This window comes from Rhinichthys klamathensis, unplaced genomic scaffold (assembly GCF_029890125.1).
Source record: "Rhinichthys klamathensis goyatoka isolate OS25496 unplaced genomic scaffold, OSU_Roscu_1.1 h1tg000738l_1, whole genome shotgun sequence".
NCBI classification, from domain to species: Eukaryota; Metazoa; Chordata; class Actinopteri; order Cypriniformes; family Leuciscidae; genus Rhinichthys; species Rhinichthys klamathensis.
Genome location: NW_026607150.1, coordinates 313,363 through 322,190, shown reverse-complemented (window position 1 = coordinate 322,190; position 8,828 = coordinate 313,363).

Below are 8,828 nucleotides of genomic sequence, written 5' to 3'. Positions count from 1 at the left end.
AGGCGTGTATACAGAAAGAGAGAACTTTTGATTAACTTACATAATATTAAATTCAAATTTGCTTTATTGGCATGACTGTAAATAATACAATATTGCCAAAGCTTGGAATACATAGAAATTCTATGATAGAATAATAATAAAAACATCAAAATAATAGAAGAATTTCAATAAACAGTGTTACAAATTAGAACGTGTGAACATTTGATTGTTTTTAACACACAAACACACATTACTGAGGGTCACTGTGCTGGACAGTAGGGAAACTTGATATATATATATATATATACACACATACACACACACACAGTGTTATCACTTTAACTTAAATATGACTGAAGGAGTTTATGATGAAGTTAATGAATGAATGCCTCAATAATTAATTAGAGTTTATCTCTGAGTTGCTGGTTAATAATAATAATAATTAATTAATTACATTTATACAGCGCTTTTCTCTGCACTCAAAGCACTTTACATTTATACATAAAGAAATGACTGAATCTTAAAATGTGTAATATATTGTGTGTTTTGTATTGATTTGCATTATTTGGTCCACTAACATTGTATTCTACTGTATTGTATGTTATATTGTGCTGACTTGCATTTTTTATAGTAGCTATAACAGACATCATTAAACAGAGTTTGAAGTGCTATACTTTAGTTAAAACTAGAGTAAAGTTGGATGACAAACTTTGAAGAAGTTCAAAATAACTTTGAAAAGTTTGGAGATTTTATTCAGAAAAAGTAAAAACATGTTGCTAACATGATTTGCATGTTGTTAACATATTTTAACACATTATTAGCATGTTGTTAACATGATTTTAGCATGCACATTCAGCATTTTTAGCATGTAACCCTAGTAGGCAAGCTTTGCTAGTGACAGCTTAAATAGTCTATCCACCTTATTTGTCAACGTGTAATTAAGATATTTTCTTTGAATGTGCGAGACATCAGATTTATTAGCCGCTATATGGAAATAGTGAAAAGAATAGCTATATCAAGGTGCAGTAAACTGTAAAACTGTTTGTGCTACAAACTAGCGTGTATATCAAGACACTGCATTAAAATAATATGGTAAGAAATACCAATCTGCAATATCAAGCATCATAACGTGCTGTTTTGTACATCTAAAAAAAATAACTGAGAGCGAATGACACCGGAAGCCACTCGACATTGGCATAAATGAAGTTACACCACACTGCCACATTGTGGATTCTTTCTGCAGCACCGTTTTCTAAAAGGAACATTTATTAAAGACATATGTGCAATAATGAGAAGTAACAAATAGGGAATAATGCCCGTAACATCGGTTAAATGCACGTTTTTTTTCAAGATCTCGCAACCATGCTTTGACAGATTTACTCACAATAGCCTAACTGTTGAAGCAAACATAGAGTTACAGCACCTACAACTTTGTTACATTTTGGCTTTGGAGAAAAGTGCATCTCATTATAAAGGAATAACTTTGATCAATTTTGATTTGATAATCCGTAAACAAAAACGAACATTACGAGAATAAAGTCGAAACAAATCGAGTCTTCCGTAGAAGTTTCGTGTGTGCTTTCCGTTGTTTCGCATTGCCGCACACACAGGCGTTCATAACGTGCGCGTCCACTGGCGCAGAGCAAGTGTTTCCAATTCATTATGTGTGTGTGTGTGTGTAGTGTTGTGTTGTGTTGTGATGTGATGTGTGTGTGTGTGTGTGTGTGTGGTGTGATATGGTGTGTGTGTGTGTGTGGTGTGTGTGTGATGTGGTGTGTGTGTGTGTGTGGGGGGGGTGATGCGATGTAGTGTGTGTGTGTGTGTGTGTGGGGGGGGGGGGGGGGGGGGGGGGGTGATGCGATGTGGTGTGTGTGTGTGTGTGTGTGTGTGTGGGGGGGGGGTGTGATGCGATGTAGTGTGTGTGTGGGGTGTGATGCGATGTGGTGTGTTTGTGTGTGTGTGTGTGTGTGTGACTGTGTGTGTGTGTGTGTGACTGTGTGTGTGTGTGTGTGTGTGTGTGTGTGTGTTTGCCTCGGACATGGATCTACACAAAATAGTAGCTTTTTACTTTTATCTGGGCTTTCAACAAAAGGAAATTCTGCAGGTGCCAATCTACCGACATGCATTACCATTTGTTTTAGGATGTTACAAAATATACTGCGCCGGAATAGACTTTACAGGCGAAAACACTTTTCAGACTGGATGGAGATATACAGCTTTATGAATGAATGAATGAGGCATTTATATAGCGCTTTCATGTCTACTGTAGGCCTAAAGCGCTTTACAATCATATCAGGGAATCTCTCCTCAACCTCTACCAGTGGTTATCCGAGGAAATCACGGGATCCGGCCAAATGATTGGACACAGAATGATATCCAGAACGTATACGGTGAAGAGGGAGACAGTACTGTTACTGTAAGTGTTCTCGGCCCAGATGACTTTGCCGAGCATGAAGACACTAGGCTTCGAGTCAACGTGCTACATAAAGTTTGCACCAGATTGTGGAACCGGAGTCTGTGCGTCCAGGCAATGCCATGGATGCATGTTGGTAGATTAATTGGCACCTGTAGAATTTCCTTTTGTTGAAAGGTCAGATAAAAATAAAAAGCTACTATTTTGTTAAGAAGATCCATGTCCGAGGCAGTTCGACTTCACCAACGCATTTCTTTACACATACACACACACACACACACACACAAATAACTTTTATGGAAGACTGTATTCTCTTAATTTTGACTTTATTCTCAAATTAGGCCTATTACAACTTTATTCTCGTAATGTTTCGAATTTAATCTCGAAATATTTTGGCTTTTATCTCGAAATATTTCGACTTTTATCTCGAAATGCTAGATTTTTTTTATAAGAGTAAAAAGAGAAAAAAGTTCCTAGCATGTTGCTAGCATGTTATTGCATTTTGCTAACATGTTTTAACACATTGCTAACTAGCTTTAGCATGTCACTAACTTGTTTTTAGCATGTTGCTAACATGATAGGCATGTTGTTTAAATATGTAGTTAACACGATTTAGCATGTTGTTAGCATGTTTAAATATGTTTCTAAAGGCGAAAGTATACTTCACTTTTTACGCGCGTTGCGAATTTCGTCATCAGAAGAGTACGCAGGTTCTGTATGCACACCGCCAGATTTTTGTAACCATTTGTATTCTTTCTGCTTAACATGGTTTAATACATTTAGCAAGTTTTAACATGTCGCTAGCATGATTAGCATACTGTGAAGGCTGTGCAGAAGTATGTAGGAAACTTAGGCAGACAAACATGTAAATGTTTCTTTTGTAATATATTTTTAAAATTTGTATGGAAAATTTTTTATTTTAAATGGTTGGAAAACAAAACAAAACAAAACAAAACTTATGGTTTATATCATACAGAACTGCAAAACTGCACAGAAATATGTAGTGTGAATTGTGTGATATATGACTATATGAAAATATATATAGTCGTATATGACTTTTGCACGTTGAATGTACTTCTGTCAATAAAAAAAGAAGAAAAATATGGAAGTGAGCTTTCTTTTTGCATGGATGCATGGATAAAAACAGCCTAGCGTTCAGCCAATCACAATAGCTTTAAATGAAGCAATCAGACGAATCGTATTAAAATGCAGCCACTCACACGGCAGCAAGAATTCTCCGCCAATCACCGACGAGCTCTAATACCCACGTGACGTTGGCGTTTCAGAAAACTGTGTGACTTGAGTGTTGTTTGTTTACTCACAGAAGAGAAGAGCTCGTGCAGCAGCAAGTCAAGTCTATAGTCTTTCAGCAAGATTATATTCTAATAAACATGGCCGCCACGGACATCGATAGATTAGTGTCATTTGAAGAAGCCCATTATGATCAATATGATTATTATAACCTGGAGGAATATCCCTGCCATGCCGGAGGAAAAGGCAGAAGTAAGAAGGAGATCGAACTGAACACTAATCGCCATTCCCCAGCCGGACACGAGAGAAAAATAACAGAAAAACTGCAAAACAGTGAAATAAAACGGAGGAGAACCAAGAGCTCGACATCCTGAGGAAAATGCATCGAGGTAAGTATGATCAGATTATGCTTTTTTATAATGAAAAAAGGGGACTCAGGGCATTTCTCTCTCTCTCTCTCGAATTTATTTTAAATTATTTGTTACCCCTGGCTCAATGTTTTTTTTTTTGCTTTAGTTTTTTTTGTCTATTTTACTGGCTTTTTGTCTACTGTTTATAATTATATTATTGTTGTTTAATTCTGTTTTGAGTTGTAACTGTATGTATCTTCATATATGTATGTTCAATTAAAAGAAAAAGAAGTATGATCATCAGTTAAATGTTAAATGTGTGCTGAGCGACATGTCTAGGCAAGTCCTCCACCCTTTGTGCTTCAACTCCTGTTTTATGTAACCACTAGGGATCAAATTTTCACGAGATTACATGCACCAATACATGCATCTCCTGTTTGTAATTATGTAATAACACATCGAATGCATTTTTGCGAATATTTCTAATGCTTTTGTGTTTAATGCTTTACAGAATCTGACCGTACATACTGGAAATTGATGAGTGAAACCGGATCGTGGTCAAATGTCTGTTTTGCCTTTTTCCCGACCCACTGAATGTTGATGTCATTCAGTTCGAGGCGCGCGCATGCGCACCTGTTCCATTCTGCTGCTGTCACGTGATACGATGGTGTGTGCCGCAGCAGTTCTGACGTGTGTGTTTGGGTGTTTGGTGTTTCACGTCTTAAACGTTCACTGACTTTGGAAATAAAACGTGTTCAGCTAAAGGAAATTATGTGTTATTAAAGACGCTGTAAATTTCTACAATGGAAGACTTAAATAAAGTTGCATAATTCTCTATGTGGTTTTGCATTGTTTATGTTTTGTATACGCAGCATATGAATATCCATCCTTTTCATTTTAGTTGGGAAAATTAGCATAAAGTTTTTGGGGATTTCTAAAGTTTGAAAGAAAAGAAAAGGTGTCAAATGAGTAAATATGTAACATGAGCTTCAGGTTTTCTTCATGTAGCCTCACAACTAAATGAGAGATATGCACACATTCTCAAAATCATTTTATATTAAATAATCAAATGCATATTTGTGTGGCTTAAATGTCCGAATACTTTTTGGGCCACCGTATGCAACTTTTTCACATCTTTTATTTGATAATATGGGAAGGTGAATGGTTTTTCAGATGTGATTGTGTATCATACAGTAACGGTACACTATGTAACTTTTGGCCCTCTAGTGGTTAAAAAAACAAAATTGCATACATTCTTTATGACTGTGCGGATGAATATGGTTCTTTCTCATATAACTAAAAAATGAGATTATCATACTGCTCATAAAACATTGTAAGAGAACCAGTCTAGATTGAAAGGATCTCAAGCTGACTAGCTGAAGATGTAACTGCAGCTTTACACATTAATAGACACAGCTCTGCAAACAACACTGTTAGAGACCTAGACACGGACATTTATCCGTTCAGTAAACACCTACCCAGCACGCAATTTTGCGTTTAAAAGGCGTCTAATAGCCGTCCAAACACAGCCCAGACGTCTAGGCTTAAACAAGACTAAAGTTGGGCTGTCAGTGAAAATGTAATAGACGTCTAACCATCGCCCAAGAATAGACTAGTTATCAATTAGATAACAAAGAAATTAAATGAGTGAAGAAATTAAACCAAACGCCTTGTAATCACGGTTTACTTCGCTTACATGATGGAATATCAGACATCTCAAGTTATTTTGGCAAAAAAGACATACACCCAAATTCAAGGTTATTTTGGCTATAGGAGTGGCCGTGGCTACTCATAGTGCTATATTGGGTCTATAGTTAACATAGATGGGGAAATTACTTCTATTGCTTGCTGGGTTCTCTAATAAGTAATAAAAACACACCATCATCTCTGTGCAGTTTTTACAAAATTCCAACTCGGACATGCTAGTATCAGCCGGAGCAACTTTACTCACGGATATGAGACACACCGTCCGCAAGTGAGGTAACGTTACGCGATTTCCAGAGAAAAGCATATTATTTCCCATCACTCTAAAACATAAACACTTATAATAGAGTTTGGCTACTAAAGTGAATCAGGGTAAGACAAAAACGGAAGAAGGAAGAAGTATTGTTACTTACATTTTTAACAAACTTGCTATTTAAAAGTGTTAGGACTATTTACGTAAGGGATAATGTATCCCTCCGCTTCGCGTCAGGGTCCTGATCAGCCTGTCGGGGTTGTATTCGCTATAACAACCGCCTTGCTCTTCATGATCCCTCTTAATACATGGCTACCTACCAAATAAATCAATCATTTGACACAAAATATTGATTTAAAAAGGAGTTTACTGATTTAAAAGAGTTTATCCTCCAGAGTGAAAAGAACTGTGTCCATGGCAACGCTCTGTTTGTTTTTCTTAGCAGCGGTCTGTTATCAAGAAATAACAGACCGCATTCTCAACCAAGCCATGTAATAAATACATGTAAATAGTCTCAACACTTCTTAAATAGCACACTTAAAGTGTACATTATCCCCATAGACAGTAAAAGAAAGAGTATCCCTTACGCGCAAAGTGTGACGTCATACTCCTGAGCGCAAGTCCACCGTGTTGTAAGTGTCCTGTCGCTGTGCAGGCTCTTTTATTGTATATGACAGTGTAAACAGCAGTGTAAACAGCCCATGCAATAACCCTTTTATTTAAAGGCTTGATTTATGTCCCGTAGACCGGTCAATAATTAAAAAAATGTGATGTGCAAATTCTGGTGTGTGTATGCTGTTTAAACCAGGATACGCTTGTTCTGATTCGCGGAGTTTTGACGAGTTTTATAGAGTTGATATTGTTTCTTATTTAAAAGTGGTGATGACCCCCAACCTAAAACATCTTCCCGCACCTCTGAAATCACCACACAACTGCAATTGTAGCCAAGTAGGCTACAATTGCAGTTGTGTGGTGATTTCAGAGGTGCGGGAAGATGTTTTAGGTTGGGGGCTGTAGCGGAGATAGCGTGGGTGCTTGGGTGCGGCTGCCCCAGGGCCCCGTGCCAATTAGGGGCCCCTCAAACGCCGCCGATCTTGCGTCACTAGCCGCGTTTCTATTACAGATTTGCGCAAAACTTTTGCGTTTTTTCTAAATATCGATAAAAAACTATTGCGAAATGACGGCGTTTCCATTAACCGATGTTATGCGACTTTGGACGTTTGTAGGTTTAACACATGTGAATAGACGTGCAGCCACCGCACAAGACATTATTATTATTAATGGAAGGAGACGTGGTGTGTTATCCAAGCATTAATGGTAAGGAAATACCCTAATACTGTGAACGGCACGTGAGGTGTTTTTGTGTGTTTCTCCCTCATTTCTGCTCAAAGGTCTTGATTCTGGCATTTCTTTGAGGTTTAGAATCCAGTATTCCTGCAATTCTTTTTTCTTTTATGAATTTAATAAAGAACTTTGTCTCGTATTCTGTCCAAACGGTCCGTGTACTTTTGCGTCCATTTATTTTTCCTTTTTTAACCCGTATAGCCTATTGAAAAACGAAAAATTAATGGTTGTTGTATTTTTAAAGCGCAAAGTTGAACAACAAATTTTCAATTTGAACTGTAGCCTACTACACACCATGCTGCGCTAAAAAAAATAATAGACGAATTTTCAGATTTTTGTTTATGACTTTTTGCCCCTTTATTAAACATTTAAAATATTCACATATTAATATGAAAAAAATGTTGATTTTACTGGTTTTCTAAGACCAAATTAGAACCCGATGATATTTTTCCGTGCTGAATAAGAAGAGCCATGTCTCTGGAACCATAGCCTAGGTGATTTATAGGTGATTATAGGCTAATGATAATAAATGTGTCTGAAAAAATAACAAAGCATTTTAATTGTTTATTAATAAACTATAGTGTTAGTGCCGACTGCAAACATATTGTCATCTCCACTGTAAAGCGGATGGGATGCGCCTTTAGAGAGAAATGCACCTTTCATATGGATTACATAATCAGAAGGTATTTGCTTTCGATTTGAATTTGTTCGTTCAAGCTTTAGCCTACTAAGGCTATATTTTGTTTCAGTTCATTTCCGAGACATGTTCCAGTTCACGGAGATCATGAAAGCGCGCCTGATTGTTTTCTTTTATTTTGCAAAAGAAGAACGTTTTCTTGTTATTGTGAGTTTACACAAATAAAAGTAGTTGCGGATTATGTATTATTATTTTCTGTATGACCATAAATGATAGAGTATTTTAAGTTTTTTCCACTGTTGACAGGAAAATGCAAGTGTTCGCGCCCGCGTCTCCGTCATCCAGTGCGCGCTCCACAAACCCTTGGATATACCTCAAAATCTTGTGTTTATTTGTGATAATCTTAGCCCTGTATTATTATTGTCTAACCTGTATTATGAATGACATTTGACGAATTGCTTTGTTCCTTTTTTTGGATAAAAGCGCCTTCTAAATATGTAGCCTAATAAATGTAGCCTAATAAATGTAATAGGCTATATAATAATTATTATTATTAGCGTTTATAACTATAAATGACTTCACTTAAGACAGTAATATGTTTATCATAAAATAATTGATGAATGTATTATTTTTATATAACCTTTTACAGTTTTGGAAAATGAGTTTGTGTTATATTTCTTTTTTTGTATGAGAAGTCTTTTTTTTTTGCTATTCTATTATAGCCTATGACCTTCAAAATGAAATGCAGAAATCAAATTTCGCAAAGTTGTAGGCCTATCTCAATTACGCCTATTTGATTTTCAATTAAATAAGCAATAGCTATATAAGGAAAATAAGTTTGTATGTGAATATTTTTTCACCAGTCTAAAAACTAATAAAGAAGAAAGCATCTTTTTA